Source organism: Patiria miniata, unplaced genomic scaffold (genome assembly GCF_015706575.1).
Source record: "Patiria miniata isolate m_02_andy unplaced genomic scaffold, ASM1570657v1 HiC_scaffold_25, whole genome shotgun sequence".
Taxonomy (NCBI): Eukaryota; Metazoa; Echinodermata; class Asteroidea; order Valvatida; family Asterinidae; genus Patiria; species Patiria miniata.
In genome coordinates, this window is record NW_024037064.1 from 14991384 (window position 1) to 15010907 (window position 19524).

General features: G+C 48.0%; 2 non-coding genes and 1 pseudogene across 2 annotated transcripts; all 3 read right to left on the reverse strand.

Annotated features, from left to right (window-relative positions):
* Positions 1–334: 334 nt before the first annotated feature.
* Positions 335–511, reverse strand: LOC119733540 (annotated as a pseudogene).
* A 5362-nt stretch (positions 512–5873) lies between these two features.
* On the reverse strand, positions 5874–6058 carry LOC119733491. Its single transcript, XR_005271860.1, has one exon. It is a non-coding gene; the product is annotated as a U2 spliceosomal RNA (small nuclear RNA).
* Positions 6059–11822: 5764 nt separating this feature from the next.
* Positions 11823–12015, reverse strand: LOC119733586. Its single transcript, XR_005271925.1, has one exon. It is a non-coding gene; the product is annotated as a U2 spliceosomal RNA (small nuclear RNA).
* Positions 12016–19524: the final 7509 nt, after the last annotated feature.

A 19524-nucleotide genomic window follows, 5' to 3' on the forward strand; every position in this document is an offset into this window, starting at 1 on the left:
GGTAGCCGGCTGCGTAACGGGTCACAAGCCGCAGCACAAGCACACGGGTCCCAACCCCGCAAACACTAAAGAAAGGAAAAAATTCCCCCAACAAAGGACTTCACGGGGCTATGCACACGCACAGCCCCACCCAAATGAATAGGGCCGTGCACGCTGCCACGGCCTAAACAAAGAAACACGTAGAAACGAATGGGCCGTGCACGCTGCCACGGCCCAAACAATAGACGTGTACAAATGAATAGGCTGGCGTGTACAGCACTGCGTACACAGCCAGCAACGAAAAACCAACACGAAAAACACCCAAAATATCACCAAAAATGAAACAAAAATCTGTAAAAACTAGACCCACTTGGTCTATAAACCAAGACAAAAAGGTGGATATCAAAATTATCCTCTCACTCGATCTAAAAACTCGATTTTCTTCAAAGACAACCCGGAGCTCCGGGGAGGCGTGGCTGTCTGAAAAGAACAGATACTACACATGATCTTAGCCAAAAGGCCGAGAAGCGATAACGATTAATATTAAAACAATAGCGCGGAAAGGGATTATTCGTCTTGAAATACTGTTTGCTATTGTTCTTCTTATTATTTATTTTTGCCTTTTTTTGTTTCCTGGTGTGAAAACAAAAAAAAAGACTCCTGCGCGTCCACCGCAACTCAACGAAACCAGGGGAGAGAGAGATGAGCAAGAAATCTCCGGCTTTCTCAGATTAACAGAGACATATACATTCTTAAAAATATTTCTATCATGCATTTTCATACACCTCGATCATATTTCACCCAAAATCTTGTTGAAAAAATTAATCCAGACAAAAAATGGGATCAATGCATCAGTGAGCGAGAGCGTCGGCACTAAATGCCGTACGTACGATGTACCGGGACAAGCATATCAATAGATGGCGCCCTTCAACACTCCCGGTCATCGCGCCTCGGCGTTTCCCATCTGGGTATTTCTCAGGGCCTGCCAATGGGTCCCACATTAGGGGCGGGGAAATACTTCAGTTTGTCAGTAAGCTCCGTGGCCGAGTGGTTAGAGAGCACATGTAGAAAGTAATAGACCGTGGGTTCGAGTCCCAGCCTGCCGCTTTCCTTTAATTGCTTGGTTATTGTTTTGTTTTGTTATTTTTTCACTTACTTATTTCCCCTTTTTGTAATAATTACTATTTTATTTCATTGATTTATTGTTTATTTCGTCATGAAGTTATAAGAAGAAAATTCGAAAGAAAAGAAAACATTCGTCATACCGTTTTCATTTGCGCTTATAATACTTATGTATCAATATCAATGCGGTCCCGCGGGGAGTTAATTGAAGAGAGAGAAAGAAAGAAAAGAAACAAACGGGAAACAAATGTCAACGCACCATTATTTGTCCATTTTTGTAACCTTTGGTGAATAAGTCATTCACATTCTACATGAGGCAACATTTAAGACAATGCATATACATACATGTATGGCTAATGTACTCAGCCGGCCGGCCGGTCACATACGCAGTGCGTAAAATTTTGCATAATGATTAAGTTAAAGGACACAGTGGGAATTCTATCTGGAACAGTGTTCTATTGTTTATAAAAAAAATTAGAGAAATTGATTTCGGCTATGAGTGAAGGTAGAGGTGGAGTTAGACAGGCAGCGACAAATCTCTTTTTTGAAGGTTGTGGTGGCTCTGAAAAGAGCCTTTTGGGTTTGTGGATGCAAAGTAAGTTCTTTTCTTTACTTTGACACTTTGGCGGTCTTCTTGGGCAGAAGAACTTGCTGGATGTTGGGAAGGACACCACCCTGCGCGATGGTAACTCCGCTCATCAACTTGTTCAACTCCTCGTCGTTGCGTATAGCAAGCTGCAGATGGCGGGGATTAATTCTCGTCTTCTTGTTGTCTCGTGCAGCGTTTCCGGCCAGTTCCAAGATCTCCGCGGTAAGGTACTCCATCACTGCCGCAAGGTAGACCGGTGCACCGGCACCGACACGCTGGGCGTAGTTGCCCTTACGCAGAAATCTGTGAACACGACCCACGGGGAACTGGAGTCCCGCCCTGGAGGACCTGCTCTTGGCCTTGCTTCTTGCTTTGCCGCTCTTTCCTCGCCCAGTCATCTTGACAGTATAGTGACAGAAGATGAATGTACTCTGCAGTAAAGGTGGTGTGTGAATGAACCCACTTGGAAAACACAACACTAGTTATAGCGTTCTGGTGGATTGGCTGAAGCGTGCCAAGTAGCCAATCACGCGACACGGGCGTGCCCGTCGCACGGTTGGGTGCACCGCATCCATTTTGGACGCGGGGGACGAGGGAACAAAAAATTACAACTGTGTCATCGTCGTTCAAAGTAATGGAATCACTAGATAAAACACAGAAACATGCAACATTCTTACCTCCATTTTAAGACGTTTTATTGTTATTCCGCCGAAGAAGTCCCATGATCTTTCGACCAGCCTCCGCACAATGGCAGTGATTCGTTGCTCTCACGCGGCGGTTAAAACTGGCCTCGGTTTCTTGCTAGATATTTGTAACATCCCACAGACGAAATCCTAATTTATTTTTTAATAGTAACCCACTCAACAAAATGCAAGCACTCGTCCGGAGATTGAAAGAAATGACCAATTGAAAAAGGCTGTGGCATAAATTAAATTATGTGTTTACGACGACGACAAGACTCAGGGATTAACTTTAATCGCATTACCTCCCCTCGCCTCACGAAGGGTAAAAGCATATTAAAAAAAAAGAGAGAGAGTGAAAGGGACACAACAGAATAAAAAAAGGTTAGTTGTAAAACCTAAGAAATGGGCTGATCGGGCGAACTGAGCTGACTGGCAAATCTCTTTTTGGAAACTGTGTTGGCTCTGAAAAGAGCCGTTTGGTTTTGAAGCCTTCAAAATTTCTATTTTGAAGTCGTGTACTTGGTGACGGCCTTGGTGCCTTCGCTGACTGCATGCTTAGCAAGCTCCCCGGGAAGAAGTAGGCGTACTGCTGTCTGCACTTCACGGCTTGTGATGGTGGACTTCTTGTTGTAGAGAGCGAGGCGAGAAGATTCGCTGGCGATGCGCTCAAACACGTCGTTGACAAAGCTGTTCATGATGCTCATTGCCTTGCTCGAGATTCCGGTGTCGGGGTGCACCTGTTTCATCACTTTGTAGATGTAGATGCCGTAGCTCTCCTTGCGACGCCGGTGCCTCTTTTTGTTTGCGCTAACCGGACCCTTAGTATTTCCGGCCTTCTTCTGACCTTTTCCGCTAACTTTGGGAGCCATATTGGAGGACTTGGAATGTATCGGATCGTGAGATCGAATGAAAGACCAGCACGTCTTGGCCGGCTTTTATTGTGCACAGCTTGGATTCTGACCACCCATGCATCGTCCACTTTCCCGCCAGTGACCGCTAACCCATGCGTGAAGAAAGCGGTATGCGTGCATAGTTATACAATGCACGCACGGCACGACCCCCCCCCCCCTCCCCGGCAAGGGTATTTTTAGCCTTTTTCTCAGACTGACACGTGTATAAGTGTCCTTCTTAAATATTATTGTCTACTGAATTTCTGGGAAATAATAAAGTCATCTCCAGCGGAGGGCGAATTAATATGTCGTAGTGCACCAATACTTCTTTAAATGTTGTTTCCCCCTTATGCACCATCCATTTATAATGAATCATACAATGTAACGCAAAACCGACGAAAATAAGAGAACGAGTACCTGTAATTGTCAAAACAGATAGGAAATATATATCATTATTACCATGCCCATAACAATTCAATTTTGCCTGGAACACGTTTCGGATGAGGCATACGTATAGAACCCAAAAAGTGGAATGTATTTGGACAGAATATCAACAATAATAATTCGGAAAAAAATCAACGGCCCTTTATTCTTTATTTGAAGGAAAACTCAGGGATTGGACTTAATCTCTCTTTGAAGAAGTAGTGGCTCTGAAAAGAGCCGTTAGTTTTATTTCTTTTTGCGCACACAACGTGCTCAAGCTCGTTCACCCCGAATTCGGCGGGCCAACTGGATGTCCTTGGGCATGATGGTGACCCTCTTGGCGTGAATGGCGCACAGGTTGGTGTCTTCGAAGAGGCCGACGAGGTAAGCTTCGCTCGCTTCTTGCAATGCCATGACGGCAGAACTCTGGAATCGCAGTTCAGTTTTGAAATCCTGTGCAATTTCACGCACAAGTCTCTGGAATGGCAGCTTTCGGATCAGCAGTTCGGTGCTCTTCTGGTAGCGGCGAATCTCACGGAGGGCGACGGTTCCCGGTCGGTACCGATGGGGTTTCTTGACACCGCCAGTCGCCGGTGCGCTCTTGCGGGCCGCCTTGGTGGCCAACTGCTTCCTGGGGGCTTTCCCCCCGGTGCTCTTTCTTGCCGTCTGCTTGGTGCGCGCCATGGTCAAGGGTATGGTTTGATGAACGGTGATCACAACTGAGTGCAGATTGAGCGAACGGACCCCGCCTCTTAAGGCCGGCGCATAGCATCCTAGGTTGGAAGCCTAACAATGGGCTATCTTCCGATTGGGTGCTTCGGGGGCCAAGCGGAGACGCTTCAGTGATCACGATTTCCGTACGTTGAAAAAGTATAGACGTTAAATTTCAATCGAAAATGCTGCTTTTCCGAGCCTATAGTATTATGAGCCCTCGGCAACAGAATCCATTTGGGATCGTTGTGACTACAATATTTCTCCCACCCCCTACTTGGGATTAATTGAACCCCAATAAACACCCCCTCCCCCACCCCCTAAAAGAAAAGTGACAAACATACGGATTTCCCTGGCTGCTGTTTATGTTTGTTTTGTAATAAAGACAATAATCACACACACCCATTCGCGAACAAAATGTCACGGATCCCTCTATACGTTCCCCGCTATATCCTGAGACGAGCACCCAGTAATTATTACTTAATCGACTTTGACAAAAAATGGAGACCAGACATGTTTTACAGTGGAAATAGGGAGGGGAAAAGCAACTCTAAGAACACACATGACAAGGACAAGTGAAATCGAGTAAAATCAAGATTCAATCTCTTTTTTGAAATAGTGGTGGCTCTGAAAAGAGCCGTTCGGTTTGATTTTTGAATATGGTGTCTAGCCGCCGAAGCCGTACAGCGTGCGTCCCTGTCTCTTCAGCGCATACACCACGTCCATTGCAGTGACAGTCTTCCTCTTGGCGTGCTCGCAGTAGGTGACTGCATCGCGGATAACGTTCTCCAGGAAAACCTTGAGGACTCCGCGGGTTTCTTCGTAGATGAGCCCGGAGATACGCTTGACTCCTCCGCGGCGGGCCAGCCGACGAATGGCTGGTTTAGTGATTCCCTGGATGTTATCTCGGAGAACCTTGCGGTGTCGCTTGGCACCCCCTTTGCCTAGTCCCTTTCCTCCTTTGCCACGGCCAGACATGTTTGTGTCTCCTCAGTCGGTTGTAGATGATTCAATGGCCATCCCAGCCCCGGCGAGGCAACTTATAGGACATGCGCGGACGCGATATGAGCATGCGAAGCCATCAACTGTTACGGCGCCCTCTGGCGACCAATCGTGGCAGGAGCACTCATCCTGGGAAACAAACAAATCAGAAGCAAAACAAGGGGGAAAAGGGATAACAAATAAGAAAAGGAAGAAGATGCCTAGAAACATATTGCAACGAGACTCAAACAATACATTTATAACCAGACACAGAGGGGTCGTGGCCAAGCCTTTTTTTTTTTTTTTTTTTTTTACACCTTGAACGGAAATCAATGGAAACGCCAACATCATAATTTAACAAGACTTTACACACTTACTAATATTTACCGTAATTCAATGTGAAAGCCCTGTCACCAAAACGTCAAAAGAAAACGAACCTTTAACGACGGGGCACCGTAGTCAGAACCTGTTTTTGTATTAATTTATGTTCCCCGAAGGGAGTGGGCCGAATCCCGGATGTACTGCTATACCGGGCCAACCCGTGGCCGGGACGAGGCAAGCCTCTATTCCACGGCCCAAATCCAAAAATCAGTTTAATATACTGGCTGTTCAATGAACAGCGTTTCAGATATTAAGCTGAAAAGAACAGATACTTATTTTTTAGGGTTCCCCCACAAGACCACAAGTGGGGAACCAGGCAGGCCGACCACGCCGGACCAAGCTAGTAGGGTTGCGAACCCTCCTGCCCGGGACAAAACAACAACACGCAAAACCCGAAGGTTTACATAAAACTGACAACATAGAAACGGCCCGAAGGCCACACACATAGGCCTGTACATTTGGGGGTGGCACTAGGTACCAACCACTTGCCAAATGCACAGAAAACACCCCGAAGGGATACCACCAAGGTAGGATCACCCGAACTGGCCGCCCTTGGGAAACCAGCCGGGGACCGCTTCGGGGGCGGGGCCTTACAGTCTCAAGGCAAAGTGCAATGCCGAGTCTGGACCTCCTCCTGATATTCCTGACCAAGACTTAGACCAAAGTGCAATGATCTTAGCCAAAAGGCCGAGAAGCGATAACGATTAATATTAAAACAATAGCGCGGAAAGGGATTATTCGTCTTGAAATACTGTTTGCTATTGTTCTTCTTATTATTTATTTTTGCCTTTTTTTGTTTCCTGGTGTGAAAACAAAAAAAAAGACTCCTGCGCGTCCACCGCAACTCAACGAAACCAGGGGAGAGAGAGATGAGCAAGAAATCTCCGGCTTTCTCAGATTAACAGAGACATATACATTCTTAAAAATATTTCTATCATGCATTTTCATACACCTCGATCATATTTCACCCAAAATCTTGTTGAAAAAATTAATCCAGACAAAAAATGGGATCAATGCATCAGTGAGCGAGAGCGTCGGCACTAAATGCCGTACGTACGATGTACCGGGACAAGCATATCAATAGATGGCGCCCTTCAACACTCCCGGTCATCGCGCCTCGGCGTTTCCCATCTGGGTATTTCTCAGGGCCTGCCAATGGGTCCCACATTAGGGGCGGGGAAATACTTCAGTTTGTCAGTAAGCTCCGTGGCCGAGTGGTTAGAGAGCACATGTAGAAAGTAATAGACCGTGGGTTCGAGTCCCAGCCTGCCGCTTTCCTTTAATTGCTTGGTTATTGTTTTGTTTTGTTATTTTTTCACTTACTTATTTCCCCTTTTTGTAATAATTACTATTTTATTTCATTGATTTATTGTTTATTTCGTCATGAAGTTATAAGAAGAAAATTCGAAAGAAAAGAAAACATTCGTCATACCGTTTTCATTTGCGCTTATAATACTTATGTATCAATATCAATGCGGTCCCGCGGGGAGTTAATTGAAGAGAGAGAAAGAAAGAAAAGAAACAAACGGGAAACAAATGTCAACGCACCATTATTTGTCCATTTTTGTAACCTTTGGTGAATAAGTCATTCACATTCTACATGAGGCAACATTTAAGACAATGCATATACATACATGTATGGCTAATGTACTCAGCCGGCCGGCCGGTCACATACGCAGTGCGTAAAATTTTGCATAATGATTAAGTTAAAGGACACAGTGGGAATTCTATCTGGAACAGTGTTCTATTGTTTATAAAAAAATTAGAGAAATTGATTTCGGCTATGAGTGAAGGTAGAGGTGGAGTTAGACAGGCAGCGACAAATCTCTTTTTTGAAGGTTGTGGTGGCTCTGAAAAGAGCCTTTTGGGTTTGTGGATGCAAAGTAAGTTCTTTTCTTTACTTTGACACTTTGGCGGTCTTCTTGGGCAGAAGAACTTGCTGGATGTTGGGAAGGACACCACCCTGCGCGATGGTAACTCCGCTCATCAACTTGTTCAACTCCTCGTCGTTGCGTATAGCAAGCTGCAGATGGCGGGGATTAATTCTCGTCTTCTTGTTGTCTCGTGCAGCGTTTCCGGCCAGTTCCAAGATCTCCGCGGTAAGGTACTCCATCACTGCCGCAAGGTAGACCGGTGCACCGGCACCGACACGCTGGGCGTAGTTGCCCTTACGCAGAAATCTGTGAACACGACCCACGGGGAACTGGAGTCCCGCCCTGGAGGACCTGCTCTTGGCCTTGCTTCTTGCTTTGCCGCTCTTTCCTCGCCCAGTCATCTTGACAGTATAGTGACAGAAGATGAATGTACTCTGCAGTAAAGGTGGTGTGTGAATGAACCCACTTGGAAAACACAACACTAGTTATAGCGTTCTGGTGGATTGGCTGAAGCGTGCCAAGTAGCCAATCACGCGACACGGGCGTGCCCGTCGCACGGTTGGGTGCACCGCATCCATTTTGGACGCGGGGGACGAGGGAACAAAAAATTACAACTGTGTCATCGTCGTTCAAAGTAATGGAATCACTAGATAAAACACAGAAACATGCAACATTCTTACCTCCATTTTAAGACGTTTTATTGTTATTCCGCCGAAGAAGTCCCATGATCTTTCGACCAGCCTCCGCACAATGGCAGTGATTCGTTGCTCTCACGCGGCGGTTAAAACTGGCCTCGGTTTCTTGCTAGATATTTGTAACATCCCACAGACGAAATCCTAATTTATTTTTTAATAGTAACCCACTCAACAAAATGCAAGCACTCGTCCGGAGATTGAAAGAAATGACCAATTGAAAAAGGCTGTGGCATAAATTAAATTATGTGTTTACGACGACGACAAGACTCAGGGATTAACTTTAATCGCATTACCTCCCCTCGCCTCACGAAGGGTAAAAGCATATTAAAAAAAAAGAGAGAGAGTGAAAGGGACACAACAGAATAAAAAAAGGTTAGTTGTAAAACCTAAGAAATGGGCTGATCGGGCGAACTGAGCTGACTGGCAAATCTCTTTTTGGAAACTGTGTTGGCTCTGAAAAGAGCCGTTTGGTTTTGAAGCCTTCAAAATTTCTATTTTGAAGTCGTGTACTTGGTGACGGCCTTGGTGCCTTCGCTGACTGCATGCTTAGCAAGCTCCCCGGGAAGAAGTAGGCGTACTGCTGTCTGCACTTCACGGCTTGTGATGGTGGACTTCTTGTTGTAGAGAGCGAGGCGAGAAGATTCGCTGGCGATGCGCTCAAACACGTCGTTGACAAAGCTGTTCATGATGCTCATTGCCTTGCTCGAGATTCCGGTGTCGGGGTGCACCTGTTTCATCACTTTGTAGATGTAGATGCCGTAGCTCTCCTTGCGACGCCGGTGCCTCTTTTTGTTTGCGCTAACCGGACCCTTAGTATTTCCGGCCTTCTTCTGACCTTTTCCGCTAACTTTGGGAGCCATATTGGAGGACTTGGAATGTATCGGATCGTGAGATCGAATGAAAGACCAGCACGTCTTGGCCGGCTTTTATTGTGCACAGCTTGGATTCTGACCACCCATGCATCGTCCACTTTCCCGCCAGTGACCGCTAACCCATGCGTGAAGAAAGCGGTATGCGTGCATAGTTATACAATGCACGCACGGCACGACCCCCCCCCCCCCCCTCCCCGGCAAGGGTATTTTTAGCCTTTTTCTCAGACTGACACGTGTATAAGTGTCCTTCTTAAATATTATTGTCTACTGAATTTCTGGGAAATAATAAAGTCATCTCCAGCGGAGGGCGAATTAATATGTCGTAGTGCACCAATACTTCTTTAAATGTTGTTTCCCCCTTATGCACCATCCATTTATAATGAATCATACAATGTAACGCAAAACCGACGAAAATAAGAGAACGAGTACCTGTAATTGTCAAAACAGATAGGAAATATATATCATTATTACCATGCCCATAACAATTCAATTTTGCCTGGAACACGTTTCGGATGAGGCATACGTATAGAACCCAAAAAGTGGAATGTATTTGGACAGAATATCAACAATAATAATTCGGAAAAAAATCAACGGCCCTTTATTCTTTATTTGAAGGAAAACTCAGGGATTGGACTTAATCTCTCTTTGAAGAAGTAGTGGCTCTGAAAAGAGCCGTTAGTTTTATTTCTTTTTGCGCACACAACGTGCTCAAGCTCGTTCACCCCGAATTCGGCGGGCCAACTGGATGTCCTTGGGCATGATGGTGACCCTCTTGGCGTGAATGGCGCACAGGTTGGTGTCTTCGAAGAGGCCGACGAGGTAAGCTTCGCTCGCTTCTTGCAATGCCATGACGGCAGAACTCTGGAATCGCAGTTCAGTTTTGAAATCCTGTGCAATTTCACGCACAAGTCTCTGGAATGGCAGCTTTCGGATCAGCAGTTCGGTGCTCTTCTGGTAGCGGCGAATCTCACGGAGGGCGACGGTTCCCGGTCGGTACCGATGGGGTTTCTTGACACCGCCAGTCGCCGGTGCGCTCTTGCGGGCCGCCTTGGTGGCCAACTGCTTCCTGGGGGCTTTCCCCCCGGTGCTCTTTCTTGCCGTCTGCTTGGTGCGCGCCATGGTCAAGGGTATGGTTTGATGAACGGTGATCACAACTGAGTGCAGATTGAGCGAACGGACCCCGCCTCTTAAGGCCGGCGCATAGCATCCTAGGTTGGAAGCCTAACAATGGGCTATCTTCCGATTGGGTGCTTCGGGGGCCAAGCGGAGACGCTTCAGTGATCACGATTTCCGTACGTTGAAAAAGTATAGACGTTAAATTTCAATCGAAAATGCTGCTTTTCCGAGCCTATAGTATTATGAGCCCTCGGCAACAGAATCCATTTGGGATCGTTGTGACTACAATATTTCTCCCACCCCCTACTTGGGATTAATTGAACCCCAATAAACACCCCCTCCCCCACCCCCTAAAAGAAAAGTGACAAACATACGGATTTCCCTGGCTGCTGTTTATGTTTGTTTTGTAATAAAGACAATAATCACACACACCCATTCGCGAACAAAATGTCACGGATCCCTCTATACGTTCCCCGCTATATCCTGAGACGAGCACCCAGTAATTATTACTTAATCGACTTTGACAAAAAATGGAGACCAGACATGTTTTACAGTGGAAATAGGGAGGGGAAAAGCAACTCTAAGAACACACATGACAAGGACAAGTGAAATCGAGTAAAATCAAGATTCAATCTCTTTTTTGAAATAGTGGTGGCTCTGAAAAGAGCCGTTCGGTTTGATTTTTGAATATGGTGTCTAGCCGCCGAAGCCGTACAGCGTGCGTCCCTGTCTCTTCAGCGCATACACCACGTCCATTGCAGTGACAGTCTTCCTCTTGGCGTGCTCGCAGTAGGTGACTGCATCGCGGATAACGTTCTCCAGGAAAACCTTGAGGACTCCGCGGGTTTCTTCGTAGATGAGCCCGGAGATACGCTTGACTCCTCCGCGGCGGGCCAGCCGACGAATGGCTGGTTTAGTGATTCCCTGGATGTTATCTCGGAGAACCTTGCGGTGTCGCTTGGCACCCCCTTTGCCTAGTCCCTTTCCTCCTTTGCCACGGCCAGACATGTTTGTGTCTCCTCAGTCGGTTGTAGATGATTCAATGGCCATCCCAGCCCCGGCGAGGCAACTTATAGGACATGCGCGGACGCGATATGAGCATGCGAAGCCATCAACTGTTACGGCGCCCTCTGGCGACCAATCGTGGCAGGAGCACTCATCCTGGGAAACAAACAAATCAGAAGCAAAACAAGGGGGAAAAGGGATAACAAATAAGAAAAGGAAGAAGATGCCTAGAAACATATTGCAACGAGACTCAAACAATACATTTATAACCAGACACAGAGGGGTCGTGGCCAAGCCTTTTTTTTTTTTTTTTTTTTTTACACCTTGAACGGAAATCAATGGAAACGCCAACATCATAATTTAACAAGACTTTACACACTTACTAATATTTACCGTAATTCAATGTGAAAGCCCTGTCACCAAAACGTCAAAAGAAAACGAACCTTTAACGACGGGGCACCGTAGTCAGAACCTGTTTTTGTATTAATTTATGTTCCCCGAAGGGAGTGGGCCGAATCCCGGATGTACTGCTATACCGGGCCAACCCGTGGCCGGGACGAGGCAAGCCTCTATTCCACGGCCCAAATCCAAAAATCAGTTTAATATACTGGCTGTTCAATGAACAGCGTTTCAGATATTAAGCTGAAAAGAACAGATACTAATTTTTTGGTTTCGGGATCCTCCTAAAGAAGATCCCAGGATAGGGTAGTCACACTACACCTTAGTAAGTGAGGCTACGAGCCTCCCTACCCTTTTACCTACTATCAAGAACAAACAGACACTTGACAAAGACAAGACATGCAGTCTGTGTAGCCACGCTACCCACGCATTACCATGGTAGGGTACGACCCTAACTGACTGGCAGGAAAATATACAAACAGAAAACTATACCATGGAACTTCCGGACTCAACAACGCTCGTGCGAGCAAACATGCACTAAAAAGGACCTAAAGGGTCCTAACCAACAGAGCGAAAACGCTCACAGGTCCGACCTAAGGAACCGAAACGGTCCTTAAACAACAAAAGCCAGCAAAAAGCCAAGCTTAGTAAAAAAAGGCCTAAGGGGCCCCAAAACCAGGAGCAAAAGAACTCCCACAAAAAGGGGACCTAAAGGGTCCCAAAAAACAAGGAGCAAAAGGCTCCCACAAAAAAGGACCTAAGGGGCCCGAGATAAACAAGGAGCGAAAGTCTCAAGGCTGTAATAGTGCAAAAAAACAAAATCACAACCTAAAGACAAGTTGGTCGTCTCTGATGAAACATACCGCTCCCCGCACGCACCAGATGGTGCGGAACTTGGCCCGGTCCAGCCGGACGAAGTCTAAACGAATGCGGTTCTTGACCGCAGCCTTGACACGGTGAAGCACGTGGTCGGCATCCGGCCGTGAGCCATCATACAATGTCTCACAGCGCGAACACCAAACCAACCACTTCACCGTGCTAATCAAATACCAGACCAGAAGAGAGTCTGGCCTGGTCTCTAGCCCTGACCCATACAAAACGCAGGAACGGGTCAGGGAAAAATAGCGGGCTAGGGCTTTACCACCAATGTGTTCGACCCATGCCCACAAAATGTAAACAAAAGGGCAGTCCCAGAAAACGTGGCCCAGTGACTCGGGAGCGGCACAGCCAACCCGAGGACACTGGCCGTCACCAATGCCCCAATGGCCTAAACGTTGGGAAGTTTTCAAGGCCCCCCATATCACCCTCCAATTCAAGTCGCGCAAGCGGTTACTCAAATTGGAGGAGTGACACAATTTAAAAAGATGAAGAAAATCATCGCACCTAACCGCCGGACACTGGACCGGCTGCTGACCTGACAACAGGTCATACAGTTGTCGGACCGTAATTGGCCCCCAGTCAATATCCGGCGAAATTGTAGATACAAGCAGGACCAGCCTGCAAAAATGGCGATAAAACCCAGTGGGTTGGAGGGCGTGTGGGGTATCATTCCTCCAGATGTTACGGGGGAGAACCCCAAGGAGTGACGAGGCCGCCCAGTACAGAGAAAAAAATCTCCAAGGAGGACCATCGTCACTCAACAAAACCCTAAACCCACTGACAAAGAAAGCGTCACATTTGTGACGAATATTGGTGACCCCAAGGCCACCATTAGCTAAAGTCTGGACAAGGACTGACCTTTTTACAAGTTCAGTCTTGCCAGACCAAATAAACGAAAAAATGGCCCGGTTAATAACCCTCTCTACCGAAACCGGCAGAGGATAAACCGGGGCCAAGAAAAACAACGGAGTTAAAATCAAGGTGTTGACCAGCAACACCTTGCCTAAAAGAGAGAGCATCCTCCCTTTCCACATGTCCAAAGTGGACTGCAGATTGGGGATCCGCTCTCTCCAATTCATAGGGCCCATGTCCCCACCGCCAACCCAGACACCGTTGATTTTAATCGGGTCTCTGGTCCACTGGATAGGGACCTCGTCGGGAAGGCAGTCGGGCCATGAGCCAAAAACCAAGCCTTTCGACTTGGCGAAGTTAAGGCGAGACCCGCTCGCACGAGAAAATGCATCGATGATGCCAAACAACCGCCTCACCGATCTGAAATCCCGAACTATGCAGGTTGTATCGTCTGCGTACTGCAGAACCCTGCATTCGAGGCCACTGGCCCCAGGGATTGTCAGACCGGCAAGACGGCTATCTTTAATGACAGTCTGAGCAAAAGGCTCGATAAAAAGCACGTATAAAAGAGGGGAGAGGGGGCAACCCTGCCTCACTCCCCTCGTGACTAAAAAGGGTTCTGAAAGAGAACCATTAGTTAAAACGGCACTGGATATGTTTGTGTACAACAGCTCTATCCAGTGCCTAAAATTAGGCCCAAAACCAAAACGGTCGAGGACTTTAAAAAGAAAATCCCAATTGACCCTGTCAAAGGCCTTCTGCTGGTCTAGGGAAATAACAAGGCAGTCAAGGTTCTTCCCATCCACGAATGCTACCAGATCCCGAAGGAGTCTGATATTATCATGGATGGACCTCCCCTTGACGCCACAAGTTTGAAACTGACCGACAATGTCGGGCAACACCCGACCAAGGCGGAGGCACAAGGCCTTCGACAGGATCTTGTAGTCAACATTAAGAAGGGATATAGGACGCTTGTTCCTAGGATCAAGCGGATCCCCACCCTTCTCTAAAAGTGTGATGATTCCCAATCGCTGGGAATCACCTAGACTATTTAAAGAAAAGGCACAACGGAAGACCCCGAGAAGGTCGGGACCGACCAAATCCCAGAACTTCACGTAGAATTCCTTGGGCAGGCCGTCCCCACCAGGAGTCTTACCGTTGGCCATACTACGTAGAGCCACATCGAGCTCAGGCAGCCCAAGTGGGCTGTCCAAGTCAATGCGGCTCGCTTCGTCCAAAACATTGGACAGAGAGTCTAGAAACGGAGACTGCGATTCAACCTCCACAGGCTCGGCCGAAAACAAATCGAGATAAAAATCTCTATAAACTGTCGAGATTTCTTCCGGAGAGGAAACAATGTCCCCTCCAGGACTATAAACGGAAGAAATAGTTTTCTTCCGAGCCTGAGAGGTTTCGAGCTGGTAAAAATACCTGGACGGCTTCTCCCCTTCCTCGAGGTCACGAACCCGCGCACGGATCCGAGCCCCCTCCGCTTCAAAGTCGTCCAGTTTAGCAAGCTCGTTTCTAATTTCCTCGTGCCGAGCAAGAACCTCAGGGTTACATTGCCCGGAATTGAGGGCGGAAACGACTGAGCGCAGGGCAGCCACAAGTGACTCCCTGCGCCGTCGTCTATTTCTTACCAAGCGGCAAGAAAAGGAAATAATAAATCGCTTAATGCGGGACTTGACGTCCTCCCACCAGAGGAGTTCGTTTCCGTACCCCTCCTTGAGAGTCCGCCAGCCCGCATAAGCCTTTCGAAAATCCGTTTGAAAGCCAGCGTCGGCCAGGACGGAAACATTACATTTCCAAAAACCCCGACCGGCGCCGGCAATCTCCGGGAAATTAAATTTCAAATCAACACAGTCATGGTCACTGAAATAGCATGGCGAATGCCCGCAAGACACGACACCCACCGAACTGGATGTGTAAATACGATCCAGCCGGCTAGTGATCGTGTTTGCCGCATTTCGCCATGTAAAAGAATGCGTGGACGGGTTGAAAGACCGCCAGCAGTCCTTAAAAGAAAAGTCGGAAATGAGGTGACCGAGCTCCGCGGCGCCGATCCCACAAGATGTGGAATCTGAACCACGGCGGTCAAGCTCTAAATCCAGGACACAGTTGAAGTCTCCTGCTAAAATAACAGGACAACTACCCGTCAAGAAACAAGACAACTCCGTGAAGAAGAGACGACGCGACCTGGGGTCAGTCGGGGCATAAACTGTGCACAATCGCACACCCTTTCCTCCCCCCGGACCGCGCAAAATTCCTGAAACGATCCTTCCATCAGAATCGATGGAAAGATCAGAAAATTCAAAAGGACTTTTGGCAGGCAGAAGGATGACGGTCCCGCAGGAAGAAGATGTGCCAAAACTGGCAAAAATCTTCCCCCTCCACTCCGCCTGCCAAGAAACTAAATCGTCATTGCCAGAAATATGACACTCCTGAAGACAGGAAATATCATACTCCCGGCAAAGACTAAAAACGCGTCTCCTCTTCACGGGGTCACGCATTCCATTGACGTTCAATGAAAGCAAATTGACCATGGTGTGCTGAAGTGAACATATTACTCGGGTGGATCACCTTTCGGTTTACCACCCGAGTCTAGAGTGGCAGCGGGGGGAGAACTACTGTCCCCCACCCGCTTGTCCGTATCCGGGCCCTGGGGCTCGGACCGGCTAGTTTGTGTGTCCCCCAAAGGTGTTGTGCGGGGGACAGCACTAGTTTTGGATGACTTTGTAGGCTCATCCACTTTCATCTCAGACTCAGATGAGTCTGAGAGACATTTCCCCGAGATTTTTTTGGGGACTGCACCCGAAGAGGGAGAATCGGAGCCAGAAGAGGGATGACGAGCCCTCTTCTTCATCTTCCTCTTCCCTCTAACGGGTAAAAAACCCACCGCCCTATCTATTGCAGCCGCCTGGCAGTCAATGGCGTCGCAAGACACCACGGGCTTGGCGTTAATACCCGTGCAGTCTGCGCAGCCGGCCACATGAAAGGGCATAGCCCTCGAAATCCCACGGTCGCAATGGAAACATTCCCACGCGACCGGAGACTTCAGAGGGCCTATCTGCCTCGAGCATTGAATACACGCTGCTCGAGGCAATTCAAAATTCGACGACTCGGAACTCTCCGAGTCTGACAAATCAGACCCGGGAGTTACAGCTGGGTTGGACTTCTCCGCCGCCGCCACGTCCAAAACGGGCGTGGACTCGGGGGAAGACGGAGAAGACTCCAACCCACTAGATTTGGCAGGAGAGGATTCCGCTCCAACAGATGGTACCGGAGCAGACTTCCCCTGCACTACTACATCAGCCCACCGTTTGGTGGGCTGAACTTTCCTGGCGAAGGATTTGGGACACAGCTTAAAGCCATGCCCCTCCTCCTCGCACAAAGTACAAACCACCCTGTTGGGGCATTCCCCAGAAGGGTGGCCTACAAGCAAACATTTGTAGCACCTTACGGTACTACATTTGTTTGCCGAGTGTGTCGGGTCCCCGCACCGGGCGCACGTCCGGGTTTGGCCGGAGTGGCCGACCCAGGCGTTGCGGTTCCCAATGCGGAGAACCGACGGTATAGATTTGACACCCGACATTAAGTACTGTCGGGTGCCAGTGAATACGGCAGGTTCCTCAGGGTAGGTTTGGAATCTTCCCCTGTGGACCCTGCCGTACCTAGACAAGATGGACCGGACGACATTGTCGTCCACGTCCATCTCAACGTACTTGACAGTGACCAGCTTCAGGCCGAATGATGAAACACGGCAACCTGGAAGCCGGTCTAAAACTGGCTCAAACTTTCGAGCTAGTGCGACCGATTTGAACGTCATGTCAAATCGGCCGCCAGGTAGTGGTTGCAAGGCCTCAAGGTGATTGGCCGGGATAATCCCGACCCCCCTGAGGGCCTTGAAAACATCACTTGACGTCTCCTTGCCCCCAAAACTAAGCTCGAGGGCTCGGAGACGCCTGGCTTCGCTACCGTTTGACGGCATGCTAAGCCGAAAAAGAAAAAAGGAAAGGAAAAATCCGACTGGGATTTCTTTCACAAAAATAAGAAATACCGTTACAAGCTTGTAACGGTATTGACTATATTAAATATATACAACGAAGAGTGAGTCACAACTGCTGACTCACTCAACAAGAAGATAAATCACAGGTAGCAACTGCCTACCTGTGATTAAGAAAGAAAAATGAACGCGGAGGCCAGGCCCCGCAGACCCGAAATTCCCCACCGGTGTAGTGCAGAGAACCCCGAGCCTACAGGCCCGCAATACCCGCGCTACGGCTCGCTCCCCGCTGCCGACCCACCACCTAGTGTAACGGCGGTAGTCGGCTGCGTAACGGGTCACAAGCCGCAGCACAAGCACACGGGTCCCAACCCCGCAAACGCTATAGAAAGGAGAAAATTCCCCCAACAAAGGACTTCACGGGGCTATGCACACGCACAGCCCCACCCAAATGAATAGGGCCGTGCACGCTGCCACGGCCTAAACAAAGAAACGCGTAGAAACGAATGGGCCGTGCACGCTGCCACGGCCCAAACAAAAGACGTGTACAAATGAATAGGCTGGCGTGTACAGCACTGCGTACACAGCCAGCAACGAAAAACCAACACGAAAAACACCCAAAATATCACCAAAAATGAAACAAAAATCTGTAAAAACTAGACCCACTTGGTCTATAAACCAAGACGAAAACGCAGATAGCAAAATTATCCTCTCACGCGAGGTAAAACTCGATTTTCTTCAAAGACAACCCGGAGCTCCGGGGAGGCGTGGCTGTCTAAAAAGAACAGATACTGTTTTTTGATTTGGGACAAAGAAGGTCCCGGGCAGGTCGACTTACCAGTTCGCCGAAGTACAGTGTGCTGGGGTCTCGAGCCCCCCTGCCCTAAACCAGAAAAAACACAAACACCAAAAAGGACAAACACCTGAGAACGGAAAAGTCACCGGACGACGAAAATGTCACAAACGACGAAAAATGTCCCAATCTTATATCAAGAATTTCTAAAAAGGATACACAGAAAACAGTGATAAAAAGACTAGCAGTTAAAAAGCTAAAAATACGTTACAAACAGGTATTCTACTACTTTAAAAACACCAAGTAAACTTTAATTCGATAATATTTATCGAAAAACCGAAGACGAGGCTGTCTACAGCAAAAAAATTATTCTTCGGGGAAGTCCCGCTGCAAAAGAAGAAAAACAGTTAGACAAAACGCGCCAAACAGAAGCAGAAAAAGAGGCAGATGAGAAAAAAAAGTCGCGTCCCCTCCAAGCCGGTTATGCCAGCCATCACCGCACCTGCCCGCCCCGACGAACAGGCATCACAATTGCAATACCCGCCCGCCGGCACGGAACAGGCCCAATGGCGCGACTCGCCCGCCAGCAAGGAAAGAACCTGACGAACCGTGAAAAAAGAAAAAGCAAAACAAAAGCAGACAAAGAGGCGGATGAAGAATAAACAAAACAACGGCAATAAACAATAAAGGATACTAAGTCCGTCTCCCAAACCTCAGTATGGGGATACGCCTGTCCCGCTGCAGGAGACCCGCAGCATCGGTGAAGTCTCGATCTTTCCAGGGGACAGGCGCCTCTACTCCTTAACCTGAAAAAAGGGGGGAAAAAACTAAAATTAACCCTGACAGACTTAGCATCAAACTACACAAACTTACTTAAATATCTAGGAGGGGGGAAAATAAAGCCGTTGCGGGCAAGACTAGAAATTGATGAGAACGCGGTCGTCTCTGATAGAAACAACAGAGCCGCCGACGTTCCACAAAAGAAAAAACTTGTTTCGATCTAAACGCAAAAAATCCGCCTCTATGCGCTTATGAATAAAAGACTTAGTAGAACGGAGAACGGTCAGACGGTCAACGTAGTTGCCGTCGAACAAGGCTTGGCAGCGGGACTTCCAAATTTGCCACTTCAAAACGGAAATCAAAAACCAGACGAAACGGTGTGTCTTGTTCGTGGGGTTAAAACCCTCTGCGAAAAATACCACTGCTGGGGAGATGGAAAAAGTGGGCCCGCAAACACGTACACCCATGTACGTGGCCCAATCCCACAGCACGGTAAC